Source organism: Myotis myotis, unplaced genomic scaffold (assembly GCF_014108235.1).
Source record: "Myotis myotis isolate mMyoMyo1 unplaced genomic scaffold, mMyoMyo1.p scaffold_m19_p_2, whole genome shotgun sequence".
In the NCBI taxonomy this organism is placed as follows: domain Eukaryota; kingdom Metazoa; phylum Chordata; class Mammalia; order Chiroptera; family Vespertilionidae; genus Myotis; species Myotis myotis.
Genome location: NW_023416324.1, coordinates 139,807,457 through 139,828,799, shown reverse-complemented (window position 1 = coordinate 139,828,799; position 21,343 = coordinate 139,807,457). Strand labels below are relative to the sequence as shown.

Here is a 21,343-nt window from a genome sequence, read left to right as displayed (position 1 = left end):
TAAGAAAATGCTGTAAGACTAGTGCAATGTTCAGAAATCATCTTTACAACTAGTATTCCAAAAATGTATGATCTGAAAACATACCCAGGTGTGCGCATGCACACACACACATCATCATCATCATCATCATCATCATCATCCTAGAAATATGAGTAAACCATTTTTTTTCCATTGGTGTCAACAAGTATAATCACAACTAAAATTGTGTACCAGCAAACCAAGTCATATCTCTCTTTCATTCAAATAAATAAAGGAGACCTATTTTTCCAACAGCCCTTCAGACTGTGGATTCAGGGCAGTTACTCCCTTCTTGCTTTAAAAACAGCAAATCCAGGAACCAAGAAACCAGTAAAGAAGGAGATGTCCTCCTTGCTGCTTTTAGGTTAAGAACATTTAGTACTGTGGCCAAAACATCAGGCTTCCTATAAATGCCAGGAAACTTACTAAGACTTGGCTCTGCCTTTCTGTAAAACCTGGAAAGAAATCAGTTGGTAAATTACTTTTTTCTTTTTCTTTCCTCAATTAGAGTAAAGTGAGTCTCCCTTAACTATCTACGTCTACATATAAATGAGAAGTGATTAATGGGCTGTAGCTTTCTACTCAAAGAGCATTTACATGATAATGATCATAGCTCCCAAATGGCTGCTTGATGTGATGAATTTATTATTTTAGCTCTTGATGTAATTACCAATCAAAAACAACTTCACTCCAATGATCACAACTCTGTTTCAATAACAATAATAAAAATAATTGAAACCATGTCTAGAGCTGATCCCTGAACTGGGTGGCCTTCTATTCTAATCACTTTGTCCATTGAGACCATCAACACAGATACTACAGGAGTAGTTTTAACACAGGATTAATATTGTAGACCCATTTTAATTTCTGCATTACATGCAGGGTCAACTTCACTTTTCTTTTCCATTTATTGTTTGTTGGGAAGGAAAATTAAAGCATGCCAGCCTAAGTTGTTCATATCCTTCGTACTCTCCACCAAGAGCTCATTTCCACCCCCTAGTCACAAAAAAGAAAAGCAAAAGCAAATTGCCATTACAAACGGTGCTGATACCTTAACCCATACGCCAAGAATTTGCCTTGTTGTATTTCATAGTAGAAACAGGAAGGGTCATGAAACAGAAAAGCATGATTAAAAACCTATGAATACCTTAAAGGTTTGGATGGGTTATTTTGCTTTTTATATTTTTATTAAATATGAGATTTGCTATAGATTAATACATTCCTACCATTACCTCTTGGATTTGATTGTATTTGTTTATTTCCTATCAGTTATAGTCAGTAATTCTATATAAGAATAAGGTTCATAAATGATACTTTAAAATATTTTTAAGTAAAATTATTTTCTTTTAGGAAAAAGAAATAAAATATTAACTCCACTGCTGCCAGTATTTATTTTAGGATACCAAACCTTCATCTGAAAGTCCTGTCTCCAAATATTCTCCAGGGTTCCACATGTAGAATACTAGAGTAGTCAGTCTCGATGCTCTGGGGAAAAGAGGCTTCTTCTCAACCATGGTCCCAGATTGGAGGTAAAGGAGTAGATCGTTTAGAAAAGGTGACAAGTAACTAAGGGATATGATCCAAAGGAAATACAGAGGACTCATCATGGGAAACTAGGATATTTATTTTTTACAAAGTCAAGTTTCTATGTCTACATATAAATTAGAAGTGATTAATGGGATATAGTGCTTTACGTACTCAAGGCACTGTATCCCAGTACAAGTTACAAGGGCAACAGAAACAACTGGTGTGCCTCTATGACCATAGCTTCATGTTCCTGAGATCTGTACATGAAGATTTTATCTTTCTGTGGATTAAAAAAAATCTTTGTCATTTGCAAAGATTGAAACTATAAACGCTAAATGTGAGCTATATTCATTACATTCAGCAACAAACCTTACCAACTAATCTGGAAAGTCTTTGAATCAGCTTAAGGATGTAGGATAGACACACCCTTATATGGTGGAGGCCAACCTCCAAATGTGCAGCCTAAGTAGAGCAGGAATATGTGTGTTTGTGTGTGTGTGTGTGTGTGTGTGTGCGCGTGTGTGTGTGTGTGTGCGTGTGTGTGTGCGCGTGCGCTTCTGTGTTGTTTTTTCTTTCTGGACATCCTTAAATAAATGCTGTTGAATTCATACTGTTAACTTGAGAATACATTTTCAGAAATACATGAGGTAAAAAGAAAAGCAGACACCGGTACAATATTTTAATTTTAAATAATATATTGCTACCAGCTTCCAACTAATAAATTGATAGCAGCTATTTCTCATTTATCTAAGACCAGAGAAAAATCACTTCCATGTGATCATATAAAAAGTATTATTTTTATACTATCAGCATAGAATGCCCTTCATACTTTCCTTTTTTGGTTCTATTATAAGAAGGAAAGAAAATTGTAAAAGATGGCAGTTAAAAAAATATCTTATTTGGAAGTTGATGTGTTATGCCATTCCTGAGAAATTATAATGGCATTTGATACCAAACTAACTTGTATGAACCCTGTAACAGCTGTATGAAAGAATTTGAGGTGAGATAAAAGAAAATATTCAATCAAAGTTTAAGAAACAAAAAACAAGGTCAAATTAAACTGTATTTATTAATAGTTATAAATTAGTGGCAAAGGTACACAAATGTTTTTATTTAAAAATATACATTGTTGCCCTGACCGGTTTGGCTCAGTGGACAGAGCATCGGCCAGCGGACTGAAGGGTCCCAAGTTCGATTCCAGTCAAGGGCATGTACCCTGGTTGCGGGCACATCCCCAGTGGGGGGTGTGCAGGAGGCAGCTGATCGATGTTTCTCTCTCATCGATGTTTCTAGCTCTCTATCCCTCTCCCTTCCTCTCTGTGAAAAATCAATAAAATATATTAAAAATATATATATACATTGTTTTAAATATTTTTAAATAAGCTTTGTTGTTTTGTGTGTGTTTCAAAAGCTTTTTATAGAAAAATGTATAAAGATAAGAAAATATGCTAATATCAATATACCAAATATTATGCCTAGTTCCAGAATATAACCAACATGCCTCATCACTATCCAATAGAAGCCTAACTAGTTTAATATAAAAGTGAGTTAAATTCCTAAAAAATAGAATCTGCAAGTCAGAAATGTTAATAAGTAATATTACAAACCTTTTAAAGATATCACAAACCTCTTAAAGATTATTATCTAATGGTCAGAACTGCTGAGAAAAACCTCATAACTAGCTAACACCTTCAGCCTTTGATGGGAAAACTGTCTCATCTTGATGCCAGGGTAGAGAGGTAGGTATATTGAGAGAAAATCACTGGTGACCAGCCCAACCCTTCACAAGCATGGACCTTTGTCTTCTTCATGCTCATATAATGACATGGATTTTCATGCTTTCCATTTTCTTTTTCTCACAGGTTTACCTCTTCTCCATCCAACCCAAACCAGCCTCTACGTGGATTATTCAACAGAAGTCTAGATGCCAGACTCAGCTACTCACAGTATTGTTGAAACAGTGTAAGAGGGCACTAGGTTGACAATGATCACCAAAACATCTGTAGCAGCTTCGGGGGCAAGACTTGAGAGTCAAATCTCAGACCATGAATACCCAGGTAAGCAAAAATTAGATGCAGTCCTATAGGATGGAGGAGCCGAGCTAAGGTTAGAGAGCAGGGGATGGGTTTTAGTATGGCCAGAGATAAGATCCAGCCCTGACAGCAATCTAACACATTTGGAGGGAAAAATATTGGGAAGGGGAGACAACCACTAAACTTGATTTATTAAAACAAATAGAAGTCTCTAGTCATGGTAGATGAGTGCAAACAGCAGATTATTTGCAAGCACTGTCAAGGCATTCTCATGCTATTGTCCACTTACTATTCTTCTAAGCAGGATGTACTGGTATCTACAAATAACTTATTCTGAAGTTTTCTAGAATCAACCACTTTGAGAAAAATACCTGGAGGTCATAATGAGAAAGATATGAATTGAATCTTTGTCTTTTGGTAGTAAACATCCTGATTTGGATGAACTGGAAATAATTCTTTGTTCGTTGCCAAAAGACAGGCACTTGCTTAATTGAATGGTGACAGAAAAGCCTGCTCTCCATATATGGAATGGAATCCAAGATACTTTTATACGCAGAAAATTTAAGTTTTCATCAGATTATCTATGGATTTAGTCCAACAACGAAGCAATAACACTATTCTGGTAGTTTTTCATGGACAAGGTTACATGTCATATATAAAGCAGGTTTACATGAATCCTCTGTACCAAGACCCCACGGGTACCACAGGATTAAGAGGATAAAAATAAAAAGCAAATGTGGAGATGTGAAAAGGAGTAGCCTAGAAGAAAACCATGGAAAGATTTTGATGGAAGAAGGAAATCTAAGGAGAATTTTCTGTTTATTTGGGGGTAGAATATTAACTCAGTCTGACCATTCTATGATGAAGGCAGGAGCCTCTGTGCCCTGTTTTCTGCCTGGCCTGCTTCCCTTTGTGGTCACATTTTACTCTCAACAGCTATGAGAATTTAATCCAACTAGAGTTCTTGCACGCAACCCTTGTTTGTTTAGTGCAGATTGTGTTAAAAACTGTATTGAAAGAATGAGTAATAAAATTAATGTGTAGCTGGAATATTATTTATCATTTTTACTTTTCCATTTCAGACCCCCCAGTTATCCTTTTTTTTGTAATATTTACCATTCATTTGTCACTTTGAAGGTTGTATGTAGGAAACTTTATTTTGTACAAATAAGAGAATTATGTTGATTGTGTTCTGGGCACTCTAGATTTTTTTTTTTAATTACATCTTTATTGTTCAGATTATTACATTTGTTCCTCTTTTTTCCCCCCCATAACTCCCCTCCTCCCAGTTCCCGCCCCTCCCTCCGCCCTCACTCCCCACCCACTGTCCTCATCCATAGGTGCACGATTTTTGTCCAGTCTCTTCCCGCATCTCCCACACCCCTTTCCCCCCCAAGAATAGTCAGTCCATTCCCTTTCTATGTCCCTGATTCTATTATAATCACCAGTTCATTCTGTTCATCAGATTATTTATTCACTTGATTCTTAGATTCACTTGTTGATAGATGCATATTTGTTGTTCATAATTTGTATCTTTACCTTTTTCTTCCTCTTCCTCTTCTTAAAGGATACCTTTCAGCATTTCATATAATCCTGGTTTGGTGTTGATGAACTCCTTTAGCTTTTCCTTATCTGTGAAGCTCTTTATCTGACCTTCAATTCTGAATGATAGCTTTGCTGGATAAAGTAATCTTGGTTGTAGGTTCTTGGTATTCATCACTTTGAATATTTCTTGCCACTCCCTTCTGGCCTGCAAAGTTTCTGTTGAGAAATCAGCTGACAGTCGTATGGGTATTCCCTTGTAGGTAACTGAGTTTCTTTCTCTTGCTGCTTTTAAGATTCTCTCTTTGTCTTTTGCTCTTGGCATTTTAATTATGATGTGTCTTGGTGTGGTCCTCTTTGGATTCCTTTTGTTTGGGGTTCTCCGGGCTTCTTGGACCTGTAAGTCCATTTCTTTCACCAGGTGGGGGAAGTTTTCTGTCATTATTTCTTCAAATAGGTTTTCAATATCTTGCTCTCTCTCATCTTCTGGCACCCCTGTAATTCTGATGTTGGTACGCTTGAAGCTGTCCCAGAGGCTCCTTACACTATCCTCGCATTTTTTGATTCTTTTCTCATTTTACTTTTCCGGTTGGGTGTTTTTTGCTTCCTCGCATTTCAAATCATTGACTTGATTCTTGCGCTCCTCTGGTCTGCTGTCGGGAGTCTGTATAATATTCGTTATTTCAGTCCGTGTATGCTTAATTTCTAGTTGGTTCCCCAATATAAGATCGAGGGTCTCATTAGTTTTCTTGTAGATCTCATTAAGTTTATCGGCGGCTTCTAAACAGTTCTTGAGAGACCTTAAAAGTGTGGTTCTGAACTCTATATCTTCCATTGACAATTTTGTCCTGTTTCTTTGTCTCCGCATTTTGTTCTGCTTCCTTGGTGCACCCCCTAGTGGTCTTTGTGCGCAGTCTTATAGTTAAACCTTGATTGTTGTAGCTAATACCAGGGAGGGTTTGACCTCCAGGCCAAGTGGCTATGAGAATCAGCTGTGTCAGCAGTGAGAGAACTTCTGTCCTCTAGGGAGGTGCTAATCTAGCCTTTGCCTGAGGCTATCCGGCAAATGCCTCTGTGCAGGGCTTGGGCAGGGCGGGTCGCACAGGATCAACAGGGTGGGCCGGAGAGAGCAGTTATGGCGGCTCTCAGTCCTATCCCCAGGGGCTCTGCCTCTCTGAGTCCCAGCACCCGCTGCAAAGCTCGGAGAGAAAGCTGCACTCGCTCTGACCGAAGCCAGACAGTCCTGCTTCTCCCGTTTGAGTCTGGGTCCCTAAAGACTCGCCTGTATCTGGAGCTCAGATTCTGTGACTCCCTCCCGATTGAAAACGCCAACCGCGCCCTTCGCCGCCAGCCCGCTCCGCACACTCCGCACCTCCGAATTTGACTTCAGCACTGCGCCTCCTCTGAGTGTCCGTATGCGTTTCTCTTTCCTCCTAGTTGTAGGACTTCCACTCAGCCAGTGTTCCTGTGGTTCTGGGTGATGTCCGTTCCGTTTTTTAGTTTCACTTTTGAAGTAGTTGTTCAAGGCAGCAAACTCCGGCGTTAACTTATGCCGCCATCTTGGTTCTCTCCTGGGCACTCTAGATTTTTAAAAGCTTTTTTATCATTCATATTCAATGTAAAAAAAATAGTATAGGTCATTTTACTTATCTTAATGAAATTCAACAACAAACTCTTCTTCATAAATCATTTTTTTTCCCCACTTTGCATAAGTTTGACAATCTTGGTCAAAAAGAACTATAGCTCATTTTTCATGAATGCATATTTGATATCTCTCTATTGTTTGTGTGAACAATTCAGACAATGAAGAAAAATATTTTAAAAAAAGAGAATGAATATCACATGAAGTCTGGCACCCAGAAATTTCCAGTATTAGTGGGAAATCTATATTTTGCTGAATATATACCTCAATGTGTATCTGTACCTATAAACACATATGAAAATGAATATACACTTTTACATGAAAGGAGTCTGTCTACTCAAGCTGTTTGAAACAATATTTTTTCACTCAACCAATTTTGGGAATAACTATAGATCTCCTTGTAGCCTGCAAGGCTGAGTATAATCTGGCCTTGCTTACCTCTCCTATTCATCTTCAACTTCCGTCCCCTTTACTCACATCCCACTTCAGCCCCTGGCCTCCTTGTTATCCCTCAAACACACAAAGCTTCTTCCTACTTGAGGCCTTTTATATTTTCTGTTTCCATGTTCTTGCAATGACTTCCCTATAGTTCTTTCTTTGACAGGTCACCTAATGCTTGTCATTCATGTCCCAGCTTTAATGTCCCCTCTTCAGAGAGACCTTACACAATGACTCACTTTATCTATAGGACCCACCCAGTCACTCTAGGGCTCATCACTATGTTATTTTCATAACAGGGTTGTAGTGGCCAGTCCTCGTAGCCAATCAGCTTAGGGGGTAAATCCCTCCCATCAATGTGCCAACAGCAATCAAGGCTCAACTACCACAGGGGGGTATACATAGCCCACACAGGGAGCACAGCTGAAGTGCTCAGCTCTGGTGCCTGAAGAGGCTGCACCACTGGGTTCTACAGAACACCTACTACATAAGACCACTCTATCAAGCCCAGGAGATGTAGCAGCTCTACATAATGAATAGGGACAAACACAGGGAGGCAGCCAATTGAATTCTGCATCTATAGTATGCTTGTCTCCATTTTGTTTATTTTTCCTCCCTGGAGTTTTGTTTTGTTCTTTCATTTGGGACATGTGTCTTTGTCTCCTCAATTTGGCCGTCTCCCTGTGTGTTTGTCCAAATTGAAGAGACAAAGACACGTGTCCTAAATGAAAGAACAAAACAAAACTCCGGGGGGTGGAAATATACAAAATGGAGACAAGCATACTATAGATGTAGAATTCAATGAACTCAGGGGAAGAGTTAAAATAATTAATGAGAACTTCAACAAAAAGATAAGATACAAAAATGGAGGTAGAAAAGCATAAAAAATAACTGATCATAAATGAAGAATACACTAACTGAAATGAAGAATATCTCACAGGAAATCAACAGTAGAGTAGATGAAGCAGAGGTCAAATCAGCTACTTGAAAGATAAGGGAAGAGAAAACACCCAATCAGAGCAGCAAAAAGAAAAAAGAATTTTAAAAAAATGAGAATAGTATAAGGATCCTCTGGGACAACTTCAAGCATACCAATATGCATGATGGGGGTACCAGAAAGAGAAGGAAGAGAGGGCAAGGAACTAAAAACCTATTTGAAAAAGTATGTCAGAAAACTTCCCTAATCTGATAAAGAAAATGGACATACAACTCCAGGAAGTGCAGGGAATCCCAAACAAGATGAATTCAAAGAGGCCCAAACCAAGACAGATAAAAAGTTAAAGACAAAAAGAATCTTAAGACAGCAACAACAAAAAAGATAATTAGTTACCTACAATTGGTTGTTTTGTTTTGAAGAAATAGTCATCTCTTTTATGAGGAAAATAATTCTTTTAGAAATATTTGGCAATGATGAGCTGGCTCAACTAATATAAATAACTTGAAGTGAGTTCCATAAGACTGTCAGCAGATTTCTCAACAGAAACTTCACAGGCCAGAATATTCAAAGTGATAAAAAGCTAGTATCTACAACCAAGATTACTACCCAAGAAAGCTATCATTTAGAATGAAAGGACAGATAAAGAGTTTTCCAGACAAGAAAAAGCTAAAGCAGCTCATTACCATCAAACCAGTATTACAAGAAATGTTAAAGGATTTTCTTTAAGAAAAAGAAGAAAAAGTTAAAAATATAAATAATAAAACGGCAATAAATACTTACCTATTGATTACTTTAAATGCAATTGGGTTAAATGCTTCAATCAAAAGAAATATAGCAGCTGAATGGGTAACAAAACAAGACCCTTAAATATACTATCTACAAGAGACTCACTTCATGTCATAGACACACGGACGGGTAGTAAAGAGATGCAAAACTATATTTAATGAATATGGAAACAAACAAACAAAAAGCTGGGGTCAGACAATATAGACTTTGAAGCAAAGGCTATAACAAGAAACAAAGAGGGACCCAGCAATCCCACTTCTGGATATTCATAAACACACACACACACACACACACACACACACACACGCACACACACACACACACACACACACACACACAAACAGTGTTCCTTCACTTAATCAATATGAAGTCACAAAATTTGTAGTGACACCACACTGCCCACAATAGTCAAAGTTACCTGTTACAGAATAGTCAAGCTTCTTTTTGTCCCTAAATTTTCCACTTCAGAATGGCATTTTGGATTTACCTATAGAAAAGTTGAAGGGGCATTAAAGTTTTGCCCAAAAGAAAAATACACCCTTTACCCAAAGATAAATTATGCCTCCATCCTTAGAGCAACATAAAAAACTAGTAACAGCTTTAAAATAGTAACCTAGTAGTTTGAATGAATTAATAAGTCAGATCTACAATATGGACAGATTTGGAAAATAAAAGAATGTTTTAGAATATTATAGTATGAAATAATTTATGTAAATATATTTTACATAACTATATAAATGAAGAGTAAGTATACAGAAACATGAGCAGGAAAGCTCTTCACCAATCTTAAAATACTGGTTGCCTCTGGAGAAGGAGTGGAAAATAGGATTAGAAATGTAATACAGCTGGGGTTTCAACTCAGTAAGATTTTATTTGAAAATGAAAATGAAAACAAATATGGCAAAAATTTAATGTATTATAAATCTAGGTGGTAGGTAAATAAATGAATCAATACCCTTAGTAGTTCTGGTTCAGTTATCTGCAGAGTACCTTGCAGCCGAGAAACCCTCTCATACATAACAATCATGAACTCTGGACAAGATATAATAAACATCTATTCAGAGTCACTGTAGAATGACCAGAAGAAGATAGAAACTAGAATAAAGTATTATACTGTGTGTACTCTCAAATATATAAGGCTTTCCCTCTTAGGATATTCCCCAATCTGCATGGCTCACCTAGAATTCAAACAGAAACCTATAGGCCTATTGGTTTGAGCTGTCAGAATAGAGTGTGGTCCGAGGATCCCAGTGGAAAATGACCAGAAGGCTAAAAGTTAGCCAAGTTTCAATCTGTTTTACTCTGTAAGGAAGAAGTGTCTGAAATCTGGAGAATGGGCTTGGTAAATATCCCGGGCTTTCCACAAACTCAACCAAACAAAACTGTAAGCCAATCTTCTATCTATAAAACTTAAAATCAAATTTCAGTTTATTATTCAGTAATTTAATTGCTGTTATGTTATTATATACTAGATATAGTAAATTATACTTTACAGAGACTCTGGATTCTGTTACCTTCCTCTGAAGCATGTTAATTTGTTTTTGTGGCAGACAGTTAATTTACCAAATGTGCACATCATCCCAGAACCCAGGCAATCCCAAAGTGGTGATGGTGGTGGTGACAGTCATAGACTGAGCAGAAGGAGGGAAACCCTGCTCTCTGAGCAAAATGACCTGATTCTTGATGGTGCCAAAAATGTGCAATGAATCCTATTGCCTTTTTTCTCTCTATTCTATCATTGTTAACTTCAAAGACAAAGGCAGTTGTAGGAAACAGTTGGGTGCAACAGAAGGGGAGGTATAAAGCCCTAGCTTTCCTGCCAGAATAAGTGGGGAAAGAGAAAGATACTGTGAGCCAGAAAGTGTCAGAGACATTACAGAGAGAAGAGCTTGAGAAAATGATCCTATAAAGTTGTATGTGAAATCTTAGACTCACTTTGAAGCTGTGGATGCATGGATATAACCTCAAATAACATACCAAAGGTTTTGAGAAGTGAACTATGTGGTAGATCACTGATCAGGTGTCAGACTGACCACTGGTGATACTCACAGCGGGGCAAGTCAGAAAAGCACTACACAGGCTTTGAAAACTAAACTGACAGAGAGCCACAGTTCACAGAAGGTGAACAGGACCTGAGCCTAACCAGGTTGATGGCCTCCTAAAAGAAAACCCTGTATGATTTAAACAAGACCTAAAGTTCTATACTGGGTGTATCGGTTAATAATGCGGATTTTGTAATCAAAGAAAACACGATAATTTCAAGAGAAACATCAAAAGTGCTTTATTCAAAGTAATGTCCATCGCTAGCTACACATTTCCCCCATCTTTCAGGTAATTTGTGGATACCATCCCAATAGAACTTTTCTTGTCTTGAGACAAACCATTCAGAGACCCAATTTTCCATTTCTTCATACGTTTTGAAGTGCTGCTCAGAAAGCGCATGTGCCATCAATCGGAAAAAGTGGTAATTGAAGGAGCAAGGTCTGGTGAAAACAGCGGGTGGGTTAATACTTCCCAGGCAAGATCTTTTAACTTGTCTTTAACTGGTTTTGAAGTGAGTGATGGTGCATCAGCATGAAGCAAAATTACTTTGCTGTTTCTTCAGGCACATTCTGGTCGTTTCACAATCAAAGCATGGTTCAAATTGATTATTTGTTGTCAGTAGCGATCAGTATTAACGGTTCCACCTGGTTTTAGAAGCTCATAATACACCACACCTTCCTGATCCCACCAAATGCAGAGCATTGTCTTCTTTCCAAAGCAATTTGGCTTTGCAGTTGATGTTGATACATTGACCTGGGTCAACCCATGATTTTGTGCATTTGGGATTCTTAAAATAAATCCATTTTTCATTACCAGTCACAGTTTGATGCAAAAAAGACTTTCTTTTATGCCTTTGAAGCAACATTTTACTGATGACTTTTTGGTTTCCCATTTGTCTTTCATTCAGTAGATGTGGCACTCATTTAACTTCTTTTAAAATCTTTCCCATTGCTTGTAAACAATCGGAAATTGTTTGCTGAGCAACATTTTTCCTTCTGCAAGTTGTTTTTGAGTTTGACACGCATCTTTATCCAATAATGCTTGTAATTGTTGGTCTTCAAACTTTTTCAGTTGACCTGGATGTTCTTTGTCTTTCACATCAAAATCATTACTTTTAAAGCATTTAAACCAGCGTTCACAAGTATCTTGAGATGGAGCATGTTCACCATAAGTTTCCCAAAGTATTCAGCAGCACTTTTCTTCAAAATAATGTAATGAATTAAAACTTCCCACAAATGCTCTTTTTTTGCCACAAAATTCAACATTTTTAAGTGTAAAAACATCTATGATGTTAACACCTTCAGCAAATTTGACATATGAAGTTTTGAAGCTTGCTGTCAATACAACAAAATTTCATACATATCAAATTGCATATATATCAACATATGTATAACTCCATCTATTGAAAAAAAAATCCACATTATTAACTGGTACACCTAATACAGTAGAACCTCTGTTCTCAAACGTAATTTATTCCAGCTGGCTATTCAAGAAGTGATTTATTGAAAACCAACTCATTTTACCCCATTAGAAATAATGTAAATTGAAGTAATCCATTCCAGATCCCCAAAATAATTCCGTTTTAACCTTTCTTATATACAGTACATGTGACATGTACTGTTTAATCTATAAACATTTCTTTCTTAAATTTATTGAACAAATAAGCCTTAAACAAATCTTTTTCAGGACTAATTCCAGGAGTGTCTTTCAAAAGGACAGTATGCACCATCTGCGCTTTTTCACAAACCATTGCCTCTGAAATGCCATCACTGGCTAACTGCTTTTCCTTTATCCAAATCAACATTTTTTCTACCTCTTCAATTGCCTATAATCATTGTTTCATGAGTACTTTCATACCCTTAGCAACATCAGCACTCTTGATGGCCTCTTTATGTTTTAAAATTGTGCTAATCATCCATTTCTCCATCAACAAAAGCACGAAAAAAACCACGAAAAAAATTTACAGCACAATTTCCTAAGATGTTAGCAATGCAAGGTTTAGTGGTACACTGACTCATACTCACACATCCTCTTCTGTGTTACCTGAGAGACACTTTTTTGTCATGCTTAGGTATCAGCATGAAAGGATTGTCTGCTCAAGAGCCAAAGTTTTATTTAACATCTAAGACATTTTTCTGTGAACAGCTCGGTTGAGAACCAAATTGTTCTAGATAGGATGCTGAGGCTGACCAACAGACCCTGAGCAATGGATGAGTGATACTCTGACACAACATTTGCTGTGAAAGAGAGGGCTACGGGACTGCCTGGCTAAAGGAACCAGGCCACCTCAATCACCTGCCTCATTAGCCTCTATTGTATGTAGCAGCAGTTTGAGATAAAGTTTATCTTTTAGATACAATCAGTAGGATAAGTATTCTTGGGAGGGCACAGGTGTTTGCAGTGTCCTTTAAGCAAGGACACCTAAAATTTAAGCATAAGGATTCCAGTAAACACCCGGGGATCTGCATGTGCACAGACTTGTTTGGAAAGGTCAAGGAATAATTAAGGGTGCTGCCTTCAGCACTCCCCTAAGTCGGAATTCCAATAAATAGGGTGGTCTGCCTATAACACACTTTCCTTTTCTCAGAATGTTCCCTTACAAACATTCCAACCAAGTCTCCTGTGCTCCCCAACGAAAGGAGATGTTCAAGAACCAACAAAGAATATTCAAAATATCCAGGATACATTGCAAAGTTATTTGATATACAAAATGCTAGGAAAGTCTCAACATCTTGCAAAGGAAAAGGAAATTGGCTGATGCTAACTCTAAGATGACATAGATGTTGAAATTATCAGATAACACCTACAAACAGCTATTGTAACTATGCTTCAAGGAGTAAAGGTAAGTACCTGGGAAGCCAATAGAAAAATGAAAGATCTTAGCATATAAATAAAATATGAAAAAAACAACAAGTGGATGTTTTAGAACTGAAAAATACAATAGCCAAGTAAAAAAATTTACTGTATGAGCCCAATAGCAATTGCAGGTGATAGAGGAAAGTCTTAGTGCAAGATCGATCAATAGAAATTACTTAATCTGAATAAAAACAAAAACAAAAAGATTTTTTAAAAAATAAACAGATCCTCAAAGGCCTCTGGTACAACATCAAAAGATTTACATTCATTCATTTAGTAATCAATAGCATTAGTAGATTTTTAAAATTGGCTAAGATAATAGAAGCCCAGACAATACTATTAACTAACTTCATCTAATTAACATTTATAGAATTCCACCAAGTGACAATACACATTCAGTTCAAGCGCAGATAAAACATACTCCAAGATAAACCATATCTTGGATCAAAACAAACTTAATAGTATTTTTAATGAAACCAAACAAAATATGTTCTCTGATCATAATAGGATTAAACTAAAACTCAATAATAGGAAGATAACTGAGAAATCTCCAAAAACCTGGTAACTAAACAACACAATTCTAAATAATCAAAGAGGGAGTTGTGAGGAAAATTGAAAAATATTTTGAACTAAATGAAATAAAATATATTAAAATTTGTGGGATGTGGCCAAAGCAGTATTTGGGGGGCTATTTATACCATTCAAAACTTATAGCTTGTCTTATTGGTAATGGCCACTCTAACAGGTGTGAGGTGGTACTTCATTGTAGTTTTGATTTGCATTTCCCTAATTGCTAGTGAAGTTGAACATCTTTTCCTATAGCTATTGGCTATTCATATGTCTTCTTGGAGGAGTGTATTTTCAGGTCCTCTGCCCACTTTTTGATTGGGTTGTTTGTTTGTTTGGTAATGAGTTTTATTAGTTCCTTTTACATTTTGGAAATTAAACCTTTGTCAGAGCTACTATTTGCAAATATTATCTCCCATCTGGTTGCTGCCTCTGTTTTGTTGTTAGTTTCTTTTGCTGTACAGAAGCTTTTTAGTTTGATATAGTCCCATTCATTTATTTTTGGTTTTACTTCCCTCGCCTTTGGGGTCAAGATCATGAAATGTTATCTACGACCAAGGTCCATAAGTTTGGTAACTATATTTTTTCTAGGTAACTTATTGTTTAGGTCTTACATATAGGTCTTTGATCCATTTTGAATTAATTTTTGTACATGGGGACAAACTGTAATCCAGTTTACCTGTTTGCATATGTAGCTTTCCAGTTTTCCCAGCACCATTTATTGAAGAGACTATCTTTACTCCATTGTGTGTTTTTTGCTCATTTGTTGAAAATTATCTGTCCATATACATGTGATTTTATAGCTGGGCTCTCTATTCTGTTCCATTAATTTGCATGAATGTTGCTCTGCTAATTCCATGTTGTTTTGTTTATCATAGGCCATTATCAATAAGACAAGCAATAACAAGTGTTGGAGAGATTGTGGGAAAATGAAGCCCTCATTCGCTGCTGGTGGGAATGTAGACTTGTACAACAACTATGGAAAGCGGTCTGGCAATTCCTCAAAAAATTAAGAATAGACATACTATGTGACCCAGCAATCCCTCTCCTGGGTATATACCTGAAAACTTGAAATCATGTATTAAAGATATATATACCCCTATATTCATTGCAGCATTATTCATGGTGGCCAAGACATGGAAATAACCAATGTGTCCCACAATAGAGGACTGGATAAAGAAGATGTTGTACATATACACAATGAAATACTACTCAGCCATAAGAAAAAATGAAATACTGCCATTTGCAACAACATAGATGAACCTTGAGAATATTATGCTATGTGAAAAAAGTGAGTCAGAGAAAGCTAAGAACCATATGATTTTGCTCATATGTGGGATATATAACTGAAACTCGTGAACACAAACAGCAGTGTGGTAGTTGCCAGAAGGAAGACAGTAGGGAGAAGGGGGTCCTAATAAATGGTGACAGGAAAAGTTTTGACTTTGGGTGATGGGTGCACAGCACAATATACAGATCATGTGACACAGAAACCCATATGTTCATGTTGACCAATGTCACCCCAATAGATTTAATTTAAAAAACATATTTTAAAAAGTATGTTTCTCAAATCAACAATTTAAAAATGTAACTTAAATTAAAAAGAGATCAAAATATATCCAAAGGAAGAAAATAACAAAGATAAGAGCAGAAACCAATAAAATTGAAAACAAAAATAATATAGAAAATTAACAAAACCAAAACTGTTTTTTAAAAAAGCAATGATAAAAGTAATAAACCTCTGACCAGACTGACAAAAATAGACAACACACAAATTAACATTATCAGGGGCAAAATAAAGAATATCACCACAGCCCTGACCGGTTTGACTCAGTGGATAGAGTGTCGGCCTGCGGGTTCAAGGTCCCAGGTTCAATTCCAGTCAGGAGCATGTACCTGGGTTGCAGGCACATACCCAGTGGGGGGTGTGCAGGAGGTAGCTGATCGATATTTCTCTCTCATCAATGTTTCTAACTCTCTATCCCTCTTCCATTCTCTCTGTAAAAAATCAATAAAATATATTTAGAAAAAAAGGAAAAAAAAAAAAGAATATCACCACAGACTCTGTAGACACCAAAAGGATAATAAGAAAATACTACAAACAACTCTACACACACATTTTACAACTTAGATTAAATGGACCAATTTCTCCAAACACAAAAACTACAACTCACCTAATATGAAATAAATAATTTGAGTGATTTTATATTTTTTACATTTAATTCATAGTTTATAAACCTTCCTAAAATGAAAATTCCAGGTTCAGATAATTTTACTGGTAAATTTTACCAAAGATTTAAAGAAGACATAACATTAATTCTACAAGTATCTCCCAGAAAACAGATGAGGAAGTAACACTTTTCAATTTATTCTGCAAGAACAGCCTTACCCTGATACCAAAGCTAGTAAAAGATAGTAGAGGCCAATACACTTAAAAAACATAAACACAAAAATCCTTAGCAAATTAAATCTAGCAATATAGAAAAAGAATAGTATAACACTACCAAGTGAGGGTCATGCCAACATGTAAATCAATCAATGCAATCTATCATACTAACAAGCTAAAAAAGAAAAACCACATTATTATATTAATTGATGTTGAAAAAACCTTTGGCAACATTCAAATGTTTTTCATCATAAAAACTCCCATCAAACTTGAAATAGAAAGGGAACTTCCTTAACCTAATGCATCTACAGAAATCCTACATCATAATCAATGGCAAAAAGCTGAATACTTTTTCTCTAAGATCAGGTATAAGGCAAAGATTTCCACTCTCACCACTCCTATCCAGTACTACTGTATTATGGTCTAGCCAATGAGATAGACAGGGAAAAGAAATAAAGATATACAGATTAGAAACAGAGAAATAAAAGTGTGCCTATTTGCAAATAAAATGATTGTCTACATAGAACATTTGAAGGAATTTGAAAAGGGCAGGAGATTCCTAGAACTTAGAAGTAAGTTTAGCATGATCTCAGGATTCAAAGTCAATATTCAAATATTAATATATTTTATATGGTAATAATGGACATTTGGATGTTGAAATTTTTTTAAATACCATATATAACAGCTCCAAAAGAGGAATGACTAGGTATAAATCTTTTCAAATATGTGCAGACTCTGTATGCAGAAAACTAATTAAAAAAGGAACTATTGAGTAAATGAAGATATATGACAAATACTACTCAGCTATAAAAAAAAAGAACAAAGTGATGATGCATGCAACAACATGAATTAATTTTTAAAACAGTATGTTGAAAGAAAGAAGTCAGACATAAAGGAGCACATTATTTCACTTATCAGATGCAAAATTAATCTATTTCTCAGCACAGTGGTTGTCTATGGAGCATGGTGATTCAAAGGGGGTATAGGAAACTATAGGCGTGACGGAAATGTTCTATATCTTGATTGGTGTGGTAGTTGTGTAAATGTAATCATTCATCAAAACTCATTCAATTTTAGGATTTATGAATTTCATTGTAAATAAATTTTATCTTAAAGATGATTTAGTAATCTGTTTCTGCTTCTGGCCATTTAAACTTCAGAAATCTTAGAATCCAGACTCTAAGCTCCCTGTCACAGTACACTTAAATCTTCTGCATAATTTGTTATGAAACATCCCAAGATGATATTCTCATTCCTTAATAACCATTTCTACATGTCGTCCCTAAGAAATTTCATATTATAAAAACAATTTTCTAGGCCATTCTTTTCATTTAGAGAATATGTTTAATTATTTGTGTAATTAAGCCCTTTTTTAAAGGGGAGACTCTATGATTAACCTGAGTCCTTCTAACTTTATAAATTTTATAAAGTAGCTCTTCAATAAAATTTCAGACAAATCTGGTGGGGAATTGTCCATGAAAGAAGCCGGAAGAAGTAGAAAAAATAGAACTGATATTTGGAGAATGAACTCCTGACTTAGGGTCTGAAAATGGATGGAATTCCTCAAGAACTCCAAGAAGCTCCTGGTGAACCTGTGGGGACAAGAAGGGTGGCACAGCTGAAAAGGATGAGTACAATTTAATAAGGGCATAGCCATTCCATGTTATGACATTATATTGGTAGTGAGAGAAAAAATTTCAGCAAAATGCTGGATTCTATGTTTCTATTTTATGTAATATGATCACTTTCAACCATATCTTCATCCCTTTCAAAATATTTTCTGAAGTTGGCTGTCTACGGCCACAGGTCGACTTCTCTGACCCCTTTCCTGATGACTTACCAGGTTATTTGATCTCCTCCCCTGTGTAAGTGGCACAATGCAGGATCTTCGCCTCCACTAACCTCAAGGCAATTTTCAGAAAGAGGCCTAGATCATAACTTATACGTAAATGAAATCTTTAATTCTGATTTACATGCTTTGTGATGACAGGAATACGGAAAATGAGCAAATGGATAAGTTTCACGTTCAGTTTGATATAGTATGGAATAGGAACTCGAGTCACAGGATGGCAAGATGATTCATGATCCAAATTAACTAATTGGAGGAAATAGCATTTCAGAGTCATGGGTGACCACAAGAATGTGAGAACTCCAGAAACATGCAGAAATCTTGGGGCAGGAGATTTTCATGTGGCATGAAATGGGAAGTTCACAGAATTCGCTCTAGGGTAACCATCTGGCATGGGAATGACATGATTTAGGATGGCCACATTAATTAGGAGGACCTTCCAGAGATTCCAAAGGGAATTCTGCCTCCTCCTGAACAACAGAAAGATTTTTCTGACTTAGGCTATGTTGAAAGAGATTTTTTTTTCTGTGCTTCAGGCATGAAACAGCTCTGGCCACTGACACAGGCATCAAGCTAGGATGAACTAAGGACTGTACATCTTCTTTGCCCCTGACTGATATAAGAGCAACACCACCAATCAGGTGTCTCCTTGCCCATTGCCAGGGGGTGAAAGAGATTATTTTCATTCTTATCTATGCTTCATGGCCCCCAACATCCTCCAAGTGATTTAGGCAAAATTTCTGGTGCCAGTTAATTAATACTTTCTGAATAGCTCAGTCTTGATTTTAAAAAAGAACAACAAAAAATACTTTTATTATGCATCTCAGTAATACCAGGAAGAAAGATTCTATTTCTATGCCAATATGTCCAACTAGCATTCAAAGAGAAGTCGTTGGGCTTGTTTGATTGATTGTTCCAAGAGGTGGCAGTTCTTCTGAAGACTGTGAGAAGAATGTCCTCTACTCCACCTTAGTTGAGCTTCAGTGAATGTGGCTCTGGCGCTTATAAGTACCTTGACCTAGGCATTGGCAGTGAACAAAAACAATAATTATTCAAAACAAAAAAACTACATCACCACTTACAATTATATATTAGGAAAAGTAATTGCAGCCTTTCTCAAATAGTAAGCAAAGAATCCCCTCTGACAGTTGAGTCAGTGTTCTCATTTTCTGCATTTGGCTGCATTCATATGAGTAAAATAAGATCATGAAGGATAGGGCGAATCCAATCAATCTATTAACCTCACAAGATTTCTTGGTGCTAGTTAATTTTTAATTATAAAATAATTCATAATTTGTAAACTACACATTGCCTGGAAAAACACAGTGATATCATACGAAGTGTGGATTAAGTAAAATGTATCTTTGGTTTCCCCACATGTTGCCTTTCTGTGATTTTTCCCCCACTTCCCATATCCTTCATCTAGATATATACTATTGGATACGGGGCCACTAGCCATGTGTAGTTATTTAAGTTCCAAATTTAAATAAAGTAATATTTAAAATTCAGTTCCTCAGTCACACCAGACACATTTCAAGAGCTCTCTAGCATGTACTTAACAACTACTGTATTGAACAGTACAGATATACATTTTTATCACTGCAGAGAGTTCTAAAGCACAGTGCTGGTCTAAACTCTAGAGTTTTTGCTATCCCCTCTCTGGCCAGAGTTCTTTCTACTCAGGCCATGCCTTCCCAAGCATTTCCCCATATTTTTCTTCCTTATACTCTTTTTGCTCTCATATTTTCCCTGAGCCTTCTCATGGTTCCCCATAGAAAGCACTATTTTGTAATTCCTTTCTAGAGCTCCGTCCTCTCAGCTTAACTTGGTAAACTAATCTGTGCTCAGGCAATCTGAGATGCACAGAATTAGTGTGTTCTTTCTCCATAGTAACACATTTGTAGAGCAGAAAGCTTCTGAAAATATCATAGATTTACACAAAGGGGTGACTCTAAAAGTGACGGTGTTAAGCACCATGGTAGCCTGGAAACGTTGGGGAACAAACCTCAGAACTCAAGAGCCTTTAGAGCGCCTTTCAAAACACATTACCTGCTGGCCTGTTCACGCACCCTGGCCTCACGTCACTCTGTTGTTTTGTCTGCTAGGGGTACTGGGCTATCTGATACTGCATGTTACCGCTAAGGAGGTAGTGTTATGCTTCTGACAAGGCATAGGAATAGTAGGTCAAAAGAAGTGTTTGTTTTGCTTGTCACTATGAAAATTGTTACAGTTCAGGGTGGGGTGTTGGTATTATAATCCATTTACTCTTTGTCCATTCTGGGCTCCCAGCCAAAACACCACACAAACAACAATTAATGGCAAAATAAGAGATAAGGCTGTTAGTAATAGTTGGCAATGTTTCCTTCTCCCCCACCATAGGCTCTGATAAAAGGTGAACTAGCAAATACAGCTTAGGCCAGGAGACACGAGACAAGAAAAAAGAAGACTTTTCACCCTCTAAGAGATGCTCAGTTGTGCAAACAGACTCTTCTTTGCACTGCAGGTCTAAGCACTGAGTCAGAGGGAGGGGATGGGCAGCTGTGCCCCAGCCGAACAGTTCTTCCTTGTCTGCTATTACAAGCAACAGGAAGTCAACAGAAATCCCCACCTCCTAAGAGGGCCTCTGCTCTCTTAACGTGTTTAAGAAAAAGGTAAAAGAGAAAAAGGGGACAGCCAGACCTGCCTCAGAAGAAAGTCATGTGCCACACACCGTATTCCA

General features: G+C 36.8%; 1 pseudogene; it reads right to left on the bottom strand.

Annotated features, from left to right (window-relative positions):
• Positions 1–19,147: 19,147 nt before the first annotated feature.
• LOC118678029 lies at positions 19,148–19,292 on the bottom strand (annotated as a pseudogene).
• Positions 19,293–21,343: the final 2,051 nt, after the last annotated feature.